The sequence below is a fragment of the Mustela erminea genome, chromosome 5 (assembly GCF_009829155.1).
Source record: "Mustela erminea isolate mMusErm1 chromosome 5, mMusErm1.Pri, whole genome shotgun sequence".
NCBI classification, from domain to species: domain Eukaryota; kingdom Metazoa; phylum Chordata; class Mammalia; order Carnivora; family Mustelidae; genus Mustela; species Mustela erminea.
The window spans coordinates 97,710,944-97,730,350 of NC_045618.1; the positions used below are offsets into that span (position 1 = coordinate 97,710,944).

Genomic DNA, 19,407 nt, shown 5'->3' on the forward strand with positions numbered 1-19,407 from the left:
TCATCCTTTCTGATGGAGGCATAATACTCCATAGTGTATATGGACCACATCTTCCTTATCCATTTGTCCATTGAAGGGCATCTTGGTTCTTTCCACAGTTTGGCAACCGTGGCCATTGCTGCTATAAACATTGGAGTACGGATGGCCCTTCTTTTCACGACATCTGTATCTTTGGGGTAAATACCCAGGAGTGCAATTGCAGGGTCATAGGGAAGTTCTATTTTTAATATCTTGAGGAATCTCCACACTGTTCTCCAAAGAGGCTGCACCAACTTGCATTCCCACCAACAGTGTAAGAGGGTTCCCCTTTCTCCACATCCTCTCCAACACATGTTGTTTCCTGTCTTGCTAATTTTGGCCATTCTAACTGGTGTAAGGTGGTATCTCAATGTGGTTTTAATTTGAATCTCCCTGATGGCTAGTGATGATGAACATTTTTTCATGTGTCTGATAGCCATTTGTATGTCTTCATTGGAGAAGTGTCTGTTCATATCTTCTGCCCATTTTTTGACATGACTATTTGTTTTGTGTGTGTTGAGTTTGAGGAGTTCATTATAGATCCTGGATATCAACCTTTTGTCTGTACTGACATTTGCAAATATCTTCTCCCATTCCATGGGTTGCCTTTTTGTTTTGTTGACTGTTTCCTTTGCTGTGCGGAAGCTTTTGATCTTGATGAAGTCCCAAAAGTTCATTTTCGCTTTTGTTTCCTTTGCCTTTAAAGACATATCTTGAAAGAAGTTGCTGTGGCTGATATCAAAGAGGTTACTGCCTATGTTCTCCTGTAGGATTCTGACAGATTCCTGTCTCACATTGAGGTCTTTTATCCATTTCGAGTTTATATTTGTGTATGGTGTAAGAGAATGGTCAAGTTTCATTCTTCTACATATAGATGTCCAGTTTTCCCAGCACCATTTATTGAAGAGACTGTCTTTTTTCTGCTATATATTTTTTCCTGTTTTGTCGAAGATTATTTGCCCATAGAGTTGAGGGTCCATATCTGGGCTCTGTATTCTGTTCCACTGGTCTATGTGTCTGTTTTTATGCCAGTACCATGCTGTCTTGGTAATCACAGCTTTGTGGTAAAGCTTGAAATCAGGTAACATGATGCCACCAGTTTTATTTTTGTTTTTCAACATTTCCTTAGCAATTTGGGGTCTCTTTTGATTCCATACCAATTTTAAGATTATTTGCTCCAGCTCTTTGAAAAATATCGGTGGAATTTTTATTGGAATGGCATTAAAAGTATAGATTGCTCTAGGCAGTATAGACATTTTAACAATGTTTATTCTTCCAATCCAAGAGCATGGAATGGTCTTCCATCTTTTTGTGTCTTCTTCAATTTCTTTCTTGAGTGTTCTTTAGTTCCTCGAGTACAGATCCTTTGCCTCTTTGGTTAGGTTTATTCCCAGGTATCTTACAGTTCTTGGTGTTATAGTAAATGGAATCGATTCTCTAATTTCCCTTTCTGTATTTTCTTTGTTAGTATATAAGAAAGCCACTGATTTCTGTACATTGACTTTGTATCCTGCCACGTTACTGAATTGCTGTATGAGTTCTAGTAGTTTGGGGGTGGAGTCTTTTGGGTTTTCCATATAAAGAATCATGTCATCTGCAAAGAGAGAGAGTTTGACTTCTTCATTGCCAATTTGGATACCTTTATTTCTCTTTGTTGTCTGATTGCTGTTGCTAGGACTTCTCATAATATGTTGAACAAGAGTGGTGAGAGTCGGCATCCTTGTCGTGTTCCTGATCTCAATGGGAAGCCTGCAAGCTTTTGAAAAGGATTTTTAAATGAAGTTCAATTTATTCTTTTTTGTTTTTCTTTTTGTTTTCACATGTGGGGGTTTTTGTCCTAAGAAACTTTGGCTGACATTCCATTCACAATGAATTTCTCTTATGTTTTCTTCTAGAATTTTACAGTTTTAGATTTTTATTTAGGCTTATGATTCATTTTTAGTTAATTTGTCATATATTTATGGGGTGAGGACCGAAGTTCATTTCTTTTTTTATAGACATACCCAGGTGTTTAGCACAGTGTGCAGAAAATACAATCTTCCTAAATTGAATTACAGTGGTACCTTTGTTAAATCAATTGATCACTTAAATGTGTGTCTATTTATGGATTCTATTCTGTGGTATTGACTTTTTTTCCTAGGCTTAAGCCTATATGATACACTGCTAAATTTATTAATTTATTATAGCATGTCTTGAAATAAAATAGTATACACCCTTCAATTTTGTTCTGTTGTTTTAAAATTGTCTTGACTATTCTGGGTTCTTTACATTTTCACATAAATGTTAGAATTAGTTATGTAAACAAGCATGTTTGCAAATAAGGATGGTTTTATTTCTTCATTTCCAGTCTATATGACTTTTACTATATTGTTTGCCTTCTTGCATTTACTAGGATCAAGATAATGAGGGCAGATTTGTTTTTTACATTTCCCTGATTTCCTGATTTTCTTAATTTTAGAGGTTAGAAGCCAATCTTTTACCACTAAGTCTGATGTTATTTCTGTCTTATGAGAAATTTTAAAATCTTACCTAAGTTTTATAACTAATTTGATAAATTGTTCATGACATTCCCCTCTTATCTAATTAATGTCTGAGAACTAAAGGGTGAACAGTGATGCCCCCTAACTTTGACTGACTGTTTTTCTCATGGATCACAATCAGGCATTGATTATTATAACAAATATGGAAATAGCTATTTCTTAAATTTGTCAAATTTTCTAGTTGAACATTACAGAAAGGCAAGACTAGAACAAATTATTCATTATGATTTCAGGAGAAAGTATGTGAGGTTTGTAACTATAAGCATACCCCATTTAATAAATGCAGGATAACTCAGGTTTTCTATGGCATATTGTTTATTTTGATAAGTTGGTTTTAACTTATTAAGATAATTAACATTAAGTATGTAATTATCCGCATCCTATCCTCCATTATTCTTACTCTTCTTTTCATCTAGGATCTATAAAGTTGCCTCATTCATTTGTGATGTTATTGCTTACTGTTTTCTTTTCCTCATCATCAGTCTACCTAGAGGTTCATGGCTTTATTTTTACTTTTTCAAGGATGCAAGGATTTTCCAAAAATTTTTATCTATCATGTGTTATTTTGTCATTGTATTGATGTTTATTTTCTGTTCATAATTTCCTACCTTCTAATTTCATTTTAATTTATATGTTTATCTAGTTTCTTAATTTGATAGTTTAAATCATTGATTTTAACCATTCTTCATTGTAATAAAATACTAAGATATAAATTTTTACCTGACATTGTTTGAGCTGTATTCCTCAAACTTCATTATGTTATATTTCATAATAACACCATTCAATTTTCTTATCATCTCTAGTAACTTTTCTGATTTCTTCCTTAACTCATCATCAGCTATTCAGAAGTCCATTACTTAATTTCCAAATATCTGGGAATACTCCAGATGTATTTTGGTTATTGATTCATAATTAAATGTTATCTCTCCAAAGAAACATTTTCTATGAATTCAGTCCTTATAGGTTCACTAAGACTTGATTTATGGCCCATGATATTGTTTATTTTATGAATATCCATTTTTACTTTAAAATAATATGTACTCTGAAATTATTAAATGTAATGTTTTATTAATATTAAAGATGTTTATGATAATTCTAAGTTTTGTATATCCTTAATGATTTTCTGGGTATTTGTTCTGTCCAGTGTGACAGAACACAAGTGTGTTCTCACACAAGTGTGATGAGAGGAAGGTTGAAAGGTTGAAGGTTGAAATTGAAATTTGAAATTTCCAACTATATGTGTGAATTTCACAGTTTATTTTTCACACCAGTTTATTATCTTTTTTTTAAAGATTTTATTTATTCATTTGACAGACAGAGATGACAAGTAGACAGAGAGGCAGGCAGAGAGAGAGGAAGGGAAGCAGGCTCCCTGCTGAGCAGAGAGCCTGATGTGGGGCTCAATCCCAAGACCCTGAGATCATGACCTGAAATAGAGGCAGAGGCTTTACCCCATTGAGCCACCCAGGTGCCCCTACACTAGTTTATTATCTTTTAAAGTATTTTGAACTTCATTGTTAGATGCACAGACATTTTGATTTGCTTCTCTTCTTGTTTTTTTAACTTTCTCAAAATAAATACCTTTTCGTATCTTCTAATATTCCTTAAACTAAAGCACATTTTGATATTAATAGAGCTCTTCAACTTTGTAATGATCAGTGTTTGCATCTTATAGCTTTTCCCCATTCTTGTACTTTTAAACTATCCATGCCTTTATATTTAAATTCTAGGCAATTTTAATATCATATTGTTGTCTTCCATATGTTTATATTTTATTATATACATTTACCTTATTTGTAATTTTTCATTCCTTGAGCAGGTATATTTTCTAACTAGAATTTTTTTGCTTTCAGCCTAAAGTACTTATTATTTTATAGTATAGGTCTGTTCTAAATAATATATTTTTCTCCTTTTACTTATTCATTGCCAAATATTCTGTATCTACACACAATAGAGAATCATGGTAAAAGACAAAAATCTTGTGTACCTACTGCAACCAATATTAATAATTTAAATAATATTATATTTTGTGGATAGAATGCAGTGATAAAATATACTCAAATTCACTTAAACATTATCTGGCTAATAGACATTTAAGTTGATCCTTTCCTCTCCTCCTTTCCCTCCAGCAAATATTGATATAACAAATATTCTTGTGAATACTTCTTGGTACAGATGATTTTAAGGTTCTCCAAAGTGTATAATTTGAGTAGAACTGTAGAGCCAAGGCTTAGGTACCTCTTCAAAACTATTATTCATTGCCTAGTTGATTATAAGGCTACTTTACTAATTCTCTGCATAATCGGGGTGAAATTAGGGATTAGTATACAGACTTGTTACAATATATTATATAATAGTCCAGTTTTCAACAAAGCTTAGATAATATAGAAAGAAATAGAAAAGTGTGGCCCATTTGACAGGAAAAAAATTAAAAAAGACAGTAGAAACTGTTTTGGGAGGTCCCAGGTGATGGACTTAGCAAGAAAGACTGCTAAACTACTTTAAAAATGTTCAAAGAATTACAGGCAACAATACCAAAAGAAAATAAAGGAAAATATGATGAAATTATTTAATCAAATAGAGAACATAAAGAAGCAGATAGAAATTATTAGATAATCAACAAATAAAAACTTCAGAAATTCCAGAATTCCTAAAATTTTATGTCCAACACATTAAACTTGAAGATATATCAATAGATATTATACTGTCTAAATGGAAAGGGAAAAATAATAAAGAAAAAACAAGCAGTGTTTCAGAAAAACGTGAAACATCATCAGGCATAAGATTGTACATACCAGAAGGAGAAAAGAACCATAAAAAGAAAAAAGAGGGGAAAAATGTTGACAATGTAAAAATAAAAAGATTATAAAGGACTGCTATCAGTAATTGTATGCCAACATATTAGAAACTCTAGATGAAATGGATGAATTTTTTAGAAGACACAAACTATTGAAAATTACTCAAGAAGAAATAAATTCTAAATAGATCTATAACAAGTAAATAGACTTATTGGTATTTTTATGACTTTCCATAAAGAAAAGAACAAACCCAGATGACTTTACTAGTGAAATCTACCAAACACTTAAAGAACAAAGTGTAATCTTAATAAGCTCTTCCAAAACCAAAAAAAAAAAAAAAAAAAAAGAAGAAGAAGAAGAAGAAGAAGTGAAGAGGGAGTGCATTATTTACCTTAACTCAGCTTGTTGGGGACAGTAAATGGGATCCTGGTGTGCTCCTGTAGCTTGTACCTGCTAACCCATAGCCACCATGTGTAAGTGCATCTCCATCTACATTGGTTATGCTGGTGTCCAGATTGGCAATGCCTGCTGGGAGATCTGTTGCCTGGAACATGGCATCCAACCCAATAGCCAGTAGCCAAGTGACAAGACCGTTGGAGTAGGATATGACTTCTTCAACACCTTCTTCAGAGAGATGAGTGCTGGTAAGCATGTGTTCAGGGTGGTGTTTGTAGACTTGGAACCAACTGCCAGCTATTTCACCTTGAGTAGCTCATCATAAGCAAAGAGGATGTTGCCAATAACTTGCTCCAGAGCACTACACCATTGGCAAGGAGATTATTGACTTTGTCTTGGATCAAATTTTTAAAAAAATGGCCAACGAGTACACAAATCTTTAGGGATTCTTGGTTTTCCACAGCCTTAAAGGGGGAATTGGTTCTGGGTTTACCACCCTGCGGGGGGAATGTCTCTCTTTCAATTATGGCAAGAAGTCTCAGCTAGAGTTCTCCATTTACTCATTCCTCTCAGGTTTCCACAGGTATAGTTGAATCCTGCAACACTATCCTCACTAACCGCACCACCCTGGGGCATTCTGTGCCTTCATGGTAGATAATGAGGCCATTTAGACATCTGTGATAGAAACCTCACTTTTGAATACCCAACCTACACTAACCTAAATAGGCAATAGGACAAACTATGTCCTCTGTCATAGCTACCCTCATACTTGATGGAACCCTGAATGTTGATCTTACAGAATTTCAGACCAGTCTGGTCCCCTCTACCAACAACCACTTCCCTCTAGTTACATATGCTCCTGTCATTTCTGCTGAGAAATCCCACATGAATAACTTTCTGTAGCAGAGATCACCCAGTGCATGCTTTGAGCCAGCACTCAAAAAATTTTGAAATGAAAAAAAATCATTTCAACCAGATGATGAAATGTGACCTTCACCATAGTAAATACATGGCTTGGTGCCTGTTGTACCATGATAACATGGTTCCCAAAGATGTCAATGCCACCACTGCCACCATCAAGGCCAAGAGTTGCATCCAGTTTGTGGATTGGTGTCTCACTAGTTTCAAAGTTGGTGTTAATTACTAGCCTCCTTCTGGTACCTTTTGGAAAGCTGGCCATAATACAGCAAGCTATATGCATGCTGAGCAACAAAAAACCATTGCTGAGGCCTGAGATGGTCTGGACCACACGTTTGACCCAATGTATGCCAAGTATACCTTTGTTCAAAGGTATGTGGGTGAGGAGAGTTTTCTGAGGCCTGGAAGGACATGGCTGCCCTTGAGAAGGATTTTGAAGAGGTTGGTGTGGATTCTGAAGAAGAGGGATACTAATTACCATTCCTTTCAGTCCTGCAACACATCACACTCAGAACTTCAGGGTCAACATTAGCCGAAAGGCATTAACACTTTCTAGTTTACCTTCACTTTTTACTATAATCTTGTCTTACTTTTCCATGTGTACCTATAAGGTTTTTCTATTATGTCTCAAAGTAAAGTGTTTTTTTTTTTAATATTTTATTTATCTATGTGAGACAGAGAAAGAGAGAGAGAGAGACTGAGAGGGGAGAAGGTCAGAGGGAGAAGCAAACTTCCTGCTAAGCAGGGAGCCCAATGTGGGACTCCATTCTGGGACTCAAAGTTACAACCCAAGCTGAAGGCAGTCACTTAACCAACTAAGCCACCCAGGCAGCCTCAAAGTAAAGCATTTAAGAAAGAAAAAATATGGATAATAAAGGTACATTTTTCAATTCAATCTGTGAGGCCAATATTACCTTGATGTCAAAACAGATAAACACAAAAAGGAAACTAAAAACTAGTGTTTTTTTTTTTTTTAAGACTATGTATGTGAAAAATCCTCAGAGTGCTAGAAAACTAAATCTAACTAAAGCAACATATAAAAGGATTATAAACCAGGACACAGTACAGGAGATGCCTGGGTGGCTCAGTCAGTTAAGTGTCTGCCTTTGGCTCAGGTCATGATCTCAGGGTCCCAGGATGGAGCCCCACATTGGGCTCTCTGCTCCGTGGGGAGTCTGCTCCTCCCTCTGTGCATGCTCTCTCTCTCCCTCTCAAATAAATAAATAAAACCGTGGGAAAAAAAGCATGAACAAAACCGTAACCCAGTAGGATTCATCCCAGGAATTCAAGGTTGGCTTAACATTCAAATATCTATGAATGTAATACACATTTTAGTAAAGTAGTGGCCTTATGAAGAGGCTCTATGGTACCCTGTAATGTCCTCTGTTCACCAGACCTGGTGCTCTAAGGGTGTCTCCCAAGTGTGTTGCATGTGCCCTACTATTGTGTTTGAGTCACATTTGCCTTCAGTCCAGTTGTCTGTAGTGGTTCTCTTCACCTGTTGTAGGCAGGGTTTGGTTTCTGTGTTGTTAGTGGGTCAGTCTGGTGCTGCCTTGAGCTTGAGTTGGGTCAGACCAGGCATTTAGGGGGTGAACTCTCCCTTTGTTGTCCCTGAGAAGTTTTCACTGGTGGGTGGGGCTCAGACCAGATGTCTTCCTCCAGCCAGCTGCTGGGGCTATAGTAAAACAGGTGCAGGAGTCAGTTTGGATAGGTGCTGGCCCCTTTCAGGGCTACTTGCATACTACCAGGCTTATGGCACCATTTTGTTTGGACTCTTGCCAAAGGTGTATTAAAGGGCATGTCTTCGGAATATTACAGGGGTCTACTGTGAAGTGCCAGCAAGTTTCTATCAGGTCCACTGTGGGAAGGGACCTGCAAACACCTGGGAAAACTCTTCCCAAGGACAGCTGAGTTGGATCCCACAGATTCACAAAAGTACCTGGGACTGGTCACTGTTGCAAGCTAGTTGCAGAGTGTTGGCACTGTGCTGGTTCCTACAAGTGTCCATATATCTAGACTGGGGGGCAGGGGTGGGAAATGGTATCCACCAGCTCTTTTGTTCCTGGAGGAGTCTTTCAAAGTACCCAGTCCTCTAGCCCATACACTGAGATTAGTAAATAAATCTCCTTGGTATACAGCAAACTATTTTTCAAACCGTTCTATGCTGTATCTCAGCCCAGCTGCCCATTGGGCTGTCTCTTTAAGGCTGGGGACTCGATTTCCTATTACCCTTTGACTCTCCCAGAGCCGAGCCCACTGATTTTTAAAGATCTAGGTGTCAACCCCCACTGATTATAAAAATTCATGAAGACAGTTCTTTCTGCCCTTAAAAATCAAATATTGTGGGGATTCATCTTTCCAATGTGGTTCCTCCTACCCTTTACTCCCTCCGTGCCTGGGCTGCCCCGTATGGGGATCTACTTGTCTCCCATCCCCACATACCTGGCATCCTTCCCTCCCACTGATGTTCCATGGGTCTGTTTAGCTCCCAACCACCTTTGCCCTTTCTACTCTCTTCAGTGTAGTCTCTTCTCTACATTTAACTGTGAAAAATCTGTTCTGCTAGTCTTCAGGTTGTTTACTGGGTGTGAAAGGATGTTTTGCGTTCTTGTTTCTCATTTACATAAATTTCAAATTTCATACCAGTACAAAGTTGGAATTTCTAATTTTAACTGGATCATATTCCATTCTTCTAAAATCTTTAAACTCAATTCTGCAGCCAGTTACAACCAAAATCACTTACTGGTATAAGGATTTTAAGTGCTTACAACTCCAAATTTAAGCTTCAGGCCTCTAGTGTTAAATGTCTGTAATTCATGCCAAGTGTCAGAGAAACATTGTAATGAGAAACAGTGAGACATAGTGCCATTGTTACAAGTCATCTGTAGAGTACCAAAAATATCTTCAATGTCAGTGTTAATGCTATAATTGCAGGGGCCATTGGTGACATGTTAGAGTCAATACTTTAATCCGAAGAGGCCATCATCATTAATCGGTTGTACTTAAAATGGCTAAGAAATGGTTCAATTTTCATAGCTTAAAATCAAAGTGGTTTTGCAGTCTTTCTGTAAGTTTTAAGCCTTTCTTTTCAAAGTCATTGACTAAGCCTTATTTTCATGATGAGTTCAGCATGAAAGGAGAAGCAAGAGTAATTTCATACTCTTAATGACTTTTTTCTTTAATACTTAAACAGGAATTATTGCTTTTTAAAGAACGCTTTGCTTTTATATTAAAATTTGTTAAGTTCAAACATTAGTACTTCATTAAACTGTTTTTGAGTTTTCTAATATAATAAGACCTAATGGCTTAATTTAATTAAGCAAACATAACATTTAGCAGGCATGCTGTACTTTCTCCAAACTACTGATTTTCAATCTTTAAATTCTTGAGGGATAAGGTAGTTCTGCATTCAGATCTTTTACCACATAACATCTTGCACCATATAATTAAAACGTTTGCATTTGCTTCCAGATAAATTACCTGATTTAGGCCTACCTCTTTCCCATGATAATAGAGATGTAAATTGAAAGAAAGCAGTAAGGACTAGTGAAAATTTGAAATAGCCCCTATAGAGATTTGAAAAAGGGATCAATTAGGAATAAAGAAAAGGATTTGCAATTAGAGAACAGGTTGCAAAAACTACATCTCCTACATTTATAGCAAAGCCACTCAGCGAGACTGTGGGGTAATTTTTGTGCACCCTCAAAGCAATGCTCAGTGTCACAATAACATGATAAAACCAAGAGGATAGATGCAAGGGGTATTAATGAAAAAAAAGTGCTTGATGATCTGTTGGAGTAAGAATCAGCACTGTCTAGAGAGACTGACTCGAGGGTTTCTGGCTTGGGGAATTTGTGGATGCTTTCCTAACCTAGAAAGCTCAAGACAAGATGAAAATATGGTAAGACGCAAAAGATAATTTGCCTTCAGTCTCTTGAGGTCATGTTATTTGAAAGACTTCCAGGTGGAAAGACTATGAAATGCAGGCACTTAAAATCAAAATAAAATGAAATGTGTTCAGTTTTGGCTGCTAGTTGTTGAGTAAACAGGGCCTTGGCAAAGAACCCTTATTTTTTTAGGAATCATGTTCTTCATCTTAGAGGAGGAAAAATGAAAGGGAGTTATTCTGTAGTATACTTCTGACACATTCTCAAGAGAATGGTGTTGACAGTTCTATAATCACAGTCTGAAGCAGTTCCCAGATTATTATATACACACAGTCTGATGGAGAATCCATACTGTGTTTCCTATCTAGCTCCCAAAAATATGTGATATATGGAACTGTTTTATTCAACTCTTCTCAACTACTGAGATTGTTAACAGGTATTTGACATATGTATTTTTAAAAAAAATTTCTAATGTGCTTGAAAAACACACATGAAGAAGGGGTATGTCTTCTTATCAACCAACTCAATTATTCTTCATTTTTGTAACATTTGTCATCTCTGTGAATAGGATGCCACCTGTGTAATCATGTAGAAAAAAGATTTACATTATTAATAGAAATCACACTAATATTTATAGCAATACTGGTATATAAAATACATTCAAATTTTGTATATTTTAGGCTTTAGGGGTCATAATTTTACCTGAAAATATCAGAGAAAAGCAAAAAGTATCTGTAAAGCCATTCTTCCTGAGAAAGATAGAAAGTAAGAAGTGAAATCCAGCTCTCTAGTTTCTTTCACAGAGGTGATCACAACTAAAAATCCTTGTCATTATTTCGGTTCTTGCAAAGAAACTCAGAAGGGTGATGGAAAGTTATCCCAGATAGAATAATCCAAGTAATGTATAAAAAGTAGAAGCAGGGCACTTGGGTGACACAGCTGGTTGAGAGTATGACTCTTGGTTTCAGCTCAGGTCATGATCTCAGGGTCCTGAGATTGAGCCCCACCTCAAGCCCCAAATTGAGCTCCATGCTCAGTGGGGCATCCCCTTCTCTCCCTTCCCCTCTGCTCTTTCCCCTGCTCATGTACTCTTTGTCTCTCTCTCTCTCTCCCCCAAAATAAAAACAAATAAATCTTTAAATATGAGAAACTTCCAGCTGTTTAAAGCAACAATGTTAACAAATCACTGTAGTGTGGATAACATATCTGACAGTAAAGTGTATAACAGTAGAGGAAAATCAGCGAGAGGAGTTTAAATAGAGTTAAAGCAAATATTGTACATTATACTGGACTTCATCTGATTTAAGGTACATGGTAATAATTTATGGATGTCTTTTGTAGTTTCTGAAGTAACCAGTAAAAGAATGATAATTAAAGTCACAACAAGCCAGATAACAGAAGAGATACAATGAAATAATAAAGCATATGCAATTAATACCAAAAAATCAAGAGAAGTGAAATAAAAGGCCAAATAAAAGATATTGCAAATAGAACAAAATGAGCAAGATTTTATACCCCCACCCATATAAATATACATATGTACGTGTATGCATACATATGCATACATATATGTATACATATACATATGTATATGCATACATATATACACATACATACATATGCACGTACATATATACACATACATATATAAATACATATATGACACACACATAGACATATATGCTATGTAAACATGCTATGCAAGCAAAAACAAAGCTAGTTCGGCAGCACTGATATACTATAATTATTATACTTTTAATTTATATTAACATGTAATATTAATATAGCACAAATCGTCTTGAAGGTAAAAGTAGCAGGAGAGATAAGGAGAGACATTTCATAATGATAGGTAACTTAACAACAATATATAACATTAATAAATTTATATAAGCTTAATAATATAACTTCAAAATACATAAACCCAAAAGTGACAAACCTAAAATAAGAATTCAGTAAATCCACAATACAAGTGGGAGATTTTTAAATAATTCTCTTAGTAATGTATAGAAAAAGGAACGAGATACAGCACACTTAAATATCATGATTAACCAATTTGACCTAATTGGGATTACATCCAACACATGCAGAGAAAATATCTTTTTCAAGAATACGTAAAACATTCATCAAAATATTCTGGACCATGAATCATGTTGCAACACATTTAAGAGGTTGACAATAGAACAGTGTATGTTCTATGAATACTGTTGAATTAAGTTAGAGCTCAGTGAGGAAGAAATAACTAGAATATATCCACATTTGTGGAAATGAATCAGAACACTTGTAACTAACCTATGTGGAAATAAAAAGCCAATCACAAGCGCATTAGAAAATATTTTGAACTTAATGGTGATGGAAATATAACAGATCAAAATGTCGAGGATGCAGCCAGGGCAATAATTTAAAAAAGGGAAACTCCCATGTTATAGTCCTGGAATCTATGGATGCACTTCAAGGTCAGAATGTGAGACACTATGTGCCTTCAGACACCTTTTTAAAGCAGCTTAGAGGCCAAGCATCTTGAGAAAATATTCCTCAAGTCCCCTTTGTGGGAAAAATTAGTATCATTTCCCATTTGTTTCATGGTGAAGACCATTGTCTGACCTTTGGCTGAGTCTTCTACCTTACCTTCCCATCAAGTTACTAACTTTGTCACGGGAAATGGAATTATAAAATTTAGAACCTTGCCTACTCTGTATTTCACCACATAAAATCAAATCACACATATCAACACAATAAAAGTCAATACTAAATTTCAGATGCCTAGGGTTTGAAGACTGAAATTGATATGATTTCAAACTGAGACAATACATGGAATGCTGACCTCCAATCATGGAGCTTAGATGGCTCTCTGAAGATTTCCAGTCCCCTCTCTGGACAGATGCTGGGTGCTCAGGAGAATTAATCAGCAAAGAACCAAAGGAATCGGTTATTTGAGCCAGACTGCCTCATAGACTCCTGGCATCTGAACAAAAGAGGTAGCTGGCAAGATTCACAAAATTACTCTGTTATAAATTTAGCCAGAAAGGCTCACTGGTTTTTAAAGAAGTAAGTAGATTAAGATATTTCAGGACATAGGGAAATCAAGGGAGAAACATGGAAGAAAATTCTCCCTGTTCAACCAGGCATAATAAACATTACAATTAATGCAAGTATGTTAAATTATCCTTAGTCATTAAAATTAACTTATACATTCTTTCCATTTTCTATCTTTCAAATTACTTCAACTTTAATTAGCACCAGTATTATTTTCTCTTAATCACTTTCATAAAAATGAAAGTTATCTCCAGAAGAATCCATTGCATTGGGTTCTCTTAAATCCCCAATCATATTTCATTTGTTAGGAAAATGCTAACTTGATTGATAAACATGACTATCCTTATTTTCCTCTGTATTTTACAGGATTTCAGAGGGTTTCCAGTGGTGTTTTTTCTTAAGAAGAGTTTATATTTCAATAATTTGGAAACTAAGGTGTTTATTTCATATCCACGTAAGGAGTAGATGTTCCCACATAATCATGCTAAATAAATTGCATATTTCAAGGTTTGACAATAATCTCTGGATAGGGAAACCCAGGCCATCTCCCCACACACAAAAGAAAAATCATGCTTAAATTAATGTTTTTCAGGCTGTGGTTCTGAGTTCATTTGCATTTGTTATAGATGCTGACGTTTAGGTCCTATGCCAAACCTACTGAACAAAAAGTAGGGGGAGGAGCAGACACATGTATTTAAAAAATTTTTTTTTCTATCTCTATTTTTATTTTTTATTACCTTTTTTTATTAACATATAATGTGTTACTAGCCCTAGGGCTACAGGTCTGTGAATCGTCAGGCTTACACACTTCCTCCTCAGGTGAATTCTTATGTATATTCCAGTGCATAAGAATACGGGAAACAAATATCTAGAATACAGCATTTTAATTTTATATAAATTTTATCCTTAAAAAAAAGTGAACTGACATATTCAATGTCTAGAATGGGAATTTTTTTTTAAATGGTATCTATTTATGAAAAGTTTGGAAGAGCATCTGAGTTCTCTCATAGAAACAGAATGGTTAAATTCATAATATCCTGATAAAAGTGTAAGCCAGTTAGAATGTGGAGAGAGAGAGAAAAATAAGAGAATAAATGTGCAGAATCGCAGAACGGTTAGTATTCTCATCACTTCAAGAAAAAAATAGCTTCTAGGACATTATGGGAATTAAAGATTAAAGCTGTTCTGCACACATACCATTCCTAGTTACCCTGGGAATGGGATCTTCACCTTATCAAAATGACAGTAAAAACCACATGCAAATAAACTAAGTGAAATTGAGAAGAGGAGCCTCACTTATTCTAGGTAGGCTGTTTGAGAAATGATGCTGAGCCAAGCCAAAAGGAGGGCATGAGAAGAAGAAGAGAGATGTATAAAACAGTTGAGTCTGTCTGCATATCTAAGAGAGAGAGAACTTTTTATTCCATGTATTGCTGAGTTATTTAGCGACAATCCAGTAGTTTTGGCATTCAATAATCCATTATGTTCCAATATGTCCATGCTGTCCTACCTGGTTAATTCATTGGCCTCCCCACTCTGACAGGCATCTAAGGTTAGACACGCCAAACTTGGAAAAGACAAGTTTAAGTAGCACAGGCACCTTGCTGCTTTACATGGCTCTCCTCCCTGCTCTCAGGACCCAGGTCCTAAGGTTCCCTTAGGAGTAAGGAGTAGGGAGCTGTCCAAAATATAAATGCTGGTCCTTTCATTCAGGTGGATAGCCTTTATTACTATGTTTTATTTTCGGCACAGATTTTAATAATCAAAGTAATACATGTACATTTTAAAAGTCTAACTATAGGAGTACCTGGGGGCTCAGTTGGTTGAGCTGCTGATTCTTGATTTCAGCTCAGGTCATGGTCTCAGGGTCTTGGGATCCAGCCCACGTGGAGCTCCTCGAAGCTCCGTGCTCAGTGGAAAGTCTGCTGTCAGGACTTTCTGTTTCCCTCTGCTCCTCCCCTCACTTGTTCTCTCTCTCTCTCTCTCAAATAAATAAATAAATATGTAAAAAAAAAAAAAGAAAGAAAAGAAAAAAAGTCTGATTATAATAATTTAAAAAATGACCCTTTCTTCACTTCTTGTTCACAAATCCCTCTCCCCTAAATTTTGTAGCTACTTTTTCTGACACCTACCTACTTGGTTATAAATGAGAGGGTTTTACTCCTATTTCTTGAATTACCAGTTTGAGACTAACAATTCCCTTGTATCATGCAAGAAGAGAATTTAGGTTTTCCCTTATTTGTTTTTTTAAATGCCAACCTCTCTCCCTCTTCTCTTATGCTTTGGGTATCCTTGGTCTAGAGGTTCTACTCCAATTTTTGCACCAAATAAACCTCTATTCTCTTGGAGGGAGAAAGGCAGCTGTGTGGCTGCACAAGATTGGGAAGGGGCCCCAAGGTTCTTACAAAGACTTACAGTTTGCCCTCCTCCTTTTTTACCTCTATTGTACCTGATCCTCTTGTGCAAGAATCCTTCCAGTGAGAACTATCTTGCTTACCTTTGACATTTCCTTTCATCTCTTACCTACTTTCCAGCTTCTAAAACCATGTTTTCATCTCCTATCTGACTTATTTTGGAGTTTAAAACATATTTAATTTTTCCTGTCACTTGGCCAAGCTTCAGAAAGAAGCAAAGATAAATGCATATGTGCAATACTCCATGTTTAACCCCAAAGTTTCCTGAATAGATCGTATAATCCCTTTATTACTTTATTGGATCACTTCTGTATAAATCAAGTATCAGGGGACGCCTGGGTGGCTCAGTTGGTTAAGCAGCTGCCTTCGGCTCAGGTCATGATCCCAGCGTCCTGGGATCGAGTCCCACATCGGGCTCCTTGCTCAGCAGGGAGCCTGCTTCTCCCTCTGCCTCTGCCTGCTATTCTGTCTGCCTGTGCTCGCTCTCTCCCCCTCTCTCTCTCTGATAAATAAATAAAATCTTTAAAAAAAAAATCAAGTATCAGTTGTTTGTTTTGTATTGGTTTGGTTTAATTTAATGGACAATATTAATATTGCTTTAATTCTGACAATCCAATGAGAGTACAATAAAACCAGCACTCTCATACATTGATCGTGATCATGTAAATTGATATGACCCTTTGGGAAAACAATTCAGTTTCAGTATATATTTAAAAGCCTTTAAGATTTTAATGCTCTTGGGCCCAGTAAAATTCTACTTCTAAAAATCTATTCTAAGGAAACAATCTTAAAGATAAGAATAAGAAAATTATGCACAAAGATACTTATCATGTTCTTATTATAAGAGAATAAAGGAGATAATAATCTACTATCAGTAAGAAAATGGCTAAGTAAGGAAAGGTATAAATACCCAATAGAATGGTCTACAGATATTTTAACAATTGAGATGGAAATGGGGCTGAGGGCCCACTCAAAAGAGCTGTAGCCTCCATGAAAAAGGGGTTTTTTAGAGATAGAACAAAAGCTGGTAAATATGCTTATTGAGGACGTATTTATAATTATTAGAATTTGGAGTTAAAAAAGTGATTTGGTCTTGGACAAGACTTATTAAATATTTAAAATACCTTCTAATTCTAAGAATTAATTCCTAAAAATGTATAAGCTGTGATTTACAAAACAGAATCCAAGTACTTGAAAAACACAAGTTATTTTGGTGCAAAAAGACTTGGGGTATATTGAAATCAGCATAACTTATCTGTATAGTAGTACTAAATAGCTTCTGAATGATAATGATACATGTGTATTCTTACTCCAGGGGCCAGTACAACTAATTACTTTGGAACACTAGTATTTTTAATTTATGCCAGCATTCTCTTTCTCAAGAAAGGTGCAAAGCACCTCAGATAAATCCAAACCATTTGTTCCCAGTATTTCTGGCCAATACACTATATGAAACAAATGAATTTCCAAACTTAAAATTGGTAAGCCACAGAGAACATTTGCCATCTTGTTGAAATCTGTATCATAGAATCCAACTCTCCTGTACCCAAGTCAACTGTTCTTTGCACTGGCTTTCACTGTCATTTCATTAGACTGAAAAAGCTTCCCTCAAGGATGATAAACTGTAATGCAGAGGAGATTAACCTCTCACTTCCTGGTAATGATTTTAGGGTATTAAAAAGCTACAGTGAGCCTGAAGCAAGTGAGAACATTAATGATCAATTATGTCTGAACAAAGTTTATGATTGAAATTCAATGACTGAAGCCATTGTGACAACATTACTCTAATAATCAGAATGGCTTAATGGCCTATGTCAAAATACAGTATCACCATATATCATTTATATCATCTTACAAGCACTGAGAAAATAACTTAACTTGAGATACTTTATGCTGATTGACTTTTTGCAAAGATTGTTTATTTAAAATGAGTTAAAGGAAAATTCATCCCTCTTGATTCTACTGACTACTTCAGTCACACTAATCATTTGTGCATCACTGCCTATGATAAAAATTTTACTCATAATTAATATTGTGCCTTAAGTGATTCTCCAATGTAGACAGAATTCCATTTTAATGACTACCACCATAGCATTTCATTCTATGCAATGACTATTTCCAATTCCCAAATAAAAGACTCTATTAATGCTACTTTTGTGCTATAATGATCATACAGTCTATTAAAAGAAAACCTTATAAATATATATGAATGATTGTAACTCTCTGTCTATATAACTGCTTAAAATACTACCCTTTTAGCTCATTGCATGTCAGTGCATTGACTTTTTATGAGTGTTTATTTAAGTTTAGAATATTAAAGTGCATTATTATTTTTTTTTTTTGTATCATGAGGTATACTGGTACCATGAGAGGTAGAGATAGAATTATACTAGAAATGTATGGCATGAATAGATTCCCTTCCTTAAGTCATATGTGCTAGTGGCAATTCTACAGTCATCTTCCTTAGACCCAGTCATGTAGTGATTTGGGAAAGGAAAAAAGGAAAGAAATGTGTAACCTGGGGAAACCCCAAGGCTTACCAGAAATGAGGCATGTTCCTTAATGAAATGTCAGGTCCTTATGATAAGGTGAAAAAGGGAAATAATGCTGAATTGAGAATAAGATTTAAGTCAGTAATTCTACTGTGCTACTAGCTGTCAAATTTCCACAGGACAAGCTCTTTTTAAAAGGAAAAATAAAATTGTCTGTATGCACAAATCATCAATATGGCATTTTGAAAAATATGCCAAATTTTATTGGAAATATATTTGAATACATTTTCTCTCTTCCTTCAAGGCTCTAATCAAATAACCAACTCTTGCTCAGAGTTTTTCTTGATATATTTCTTCTCCCCAGTAGATTATTGCTTAGATTTTAGGATCCCGATAGTATTTTGTACTTAATTAATTTTCAGAAAGTAGTTCACTATTTTGCAATAATTTGTGTTTCATGTCTATTTCTTCTAGTAATCCAGGATGTCTGGGACTATCTTACTTATCTTTAAATTTGAAGTAAGGAATCTTACTTTAGATTCCGAGTAAGGATCACAGTGGCATATAGAGAATTCTAAATAAATGTTTTAAAAATAAAATCTTTTATCAACAAATATTTAGCAAATTCTAACCATGTGCCAAGAGCAAGGGTAGGCATTGGGGATTCTTGACAGAATTTATATACTAATTTAAGGTAAAATTCAATACATAAATATATTACGTATTTATATATAATACATATAATCTGTTAATATCAGAAGAATTTACTGTCTGTCCCAATCAAAACCTGGTGATAGGCAGTTGGGCCCAGAAACTCCCTCTTAGAGTAGTTACTTTAGGAAGCTTGCAATTATAAATCCTTTCTTTGCCTCCCAGAGATGTAAATCTCTTACCACTCAGAACTGTATTCT

General features: G+C 35.5%; 1 pseudogene; it reads left to right on the forward strand.

Annotated features, from left to right (window-relative positions):
• Window positions 1–5,825: 5,825 nt before the first annotated feature.
• LOC116590210 lies at window positions 5,826–7,144 on the forward strand (annotated as a pseudogene).
• Window positions 7,145–19,407: the final 12,263 nt, after the last annotated feature.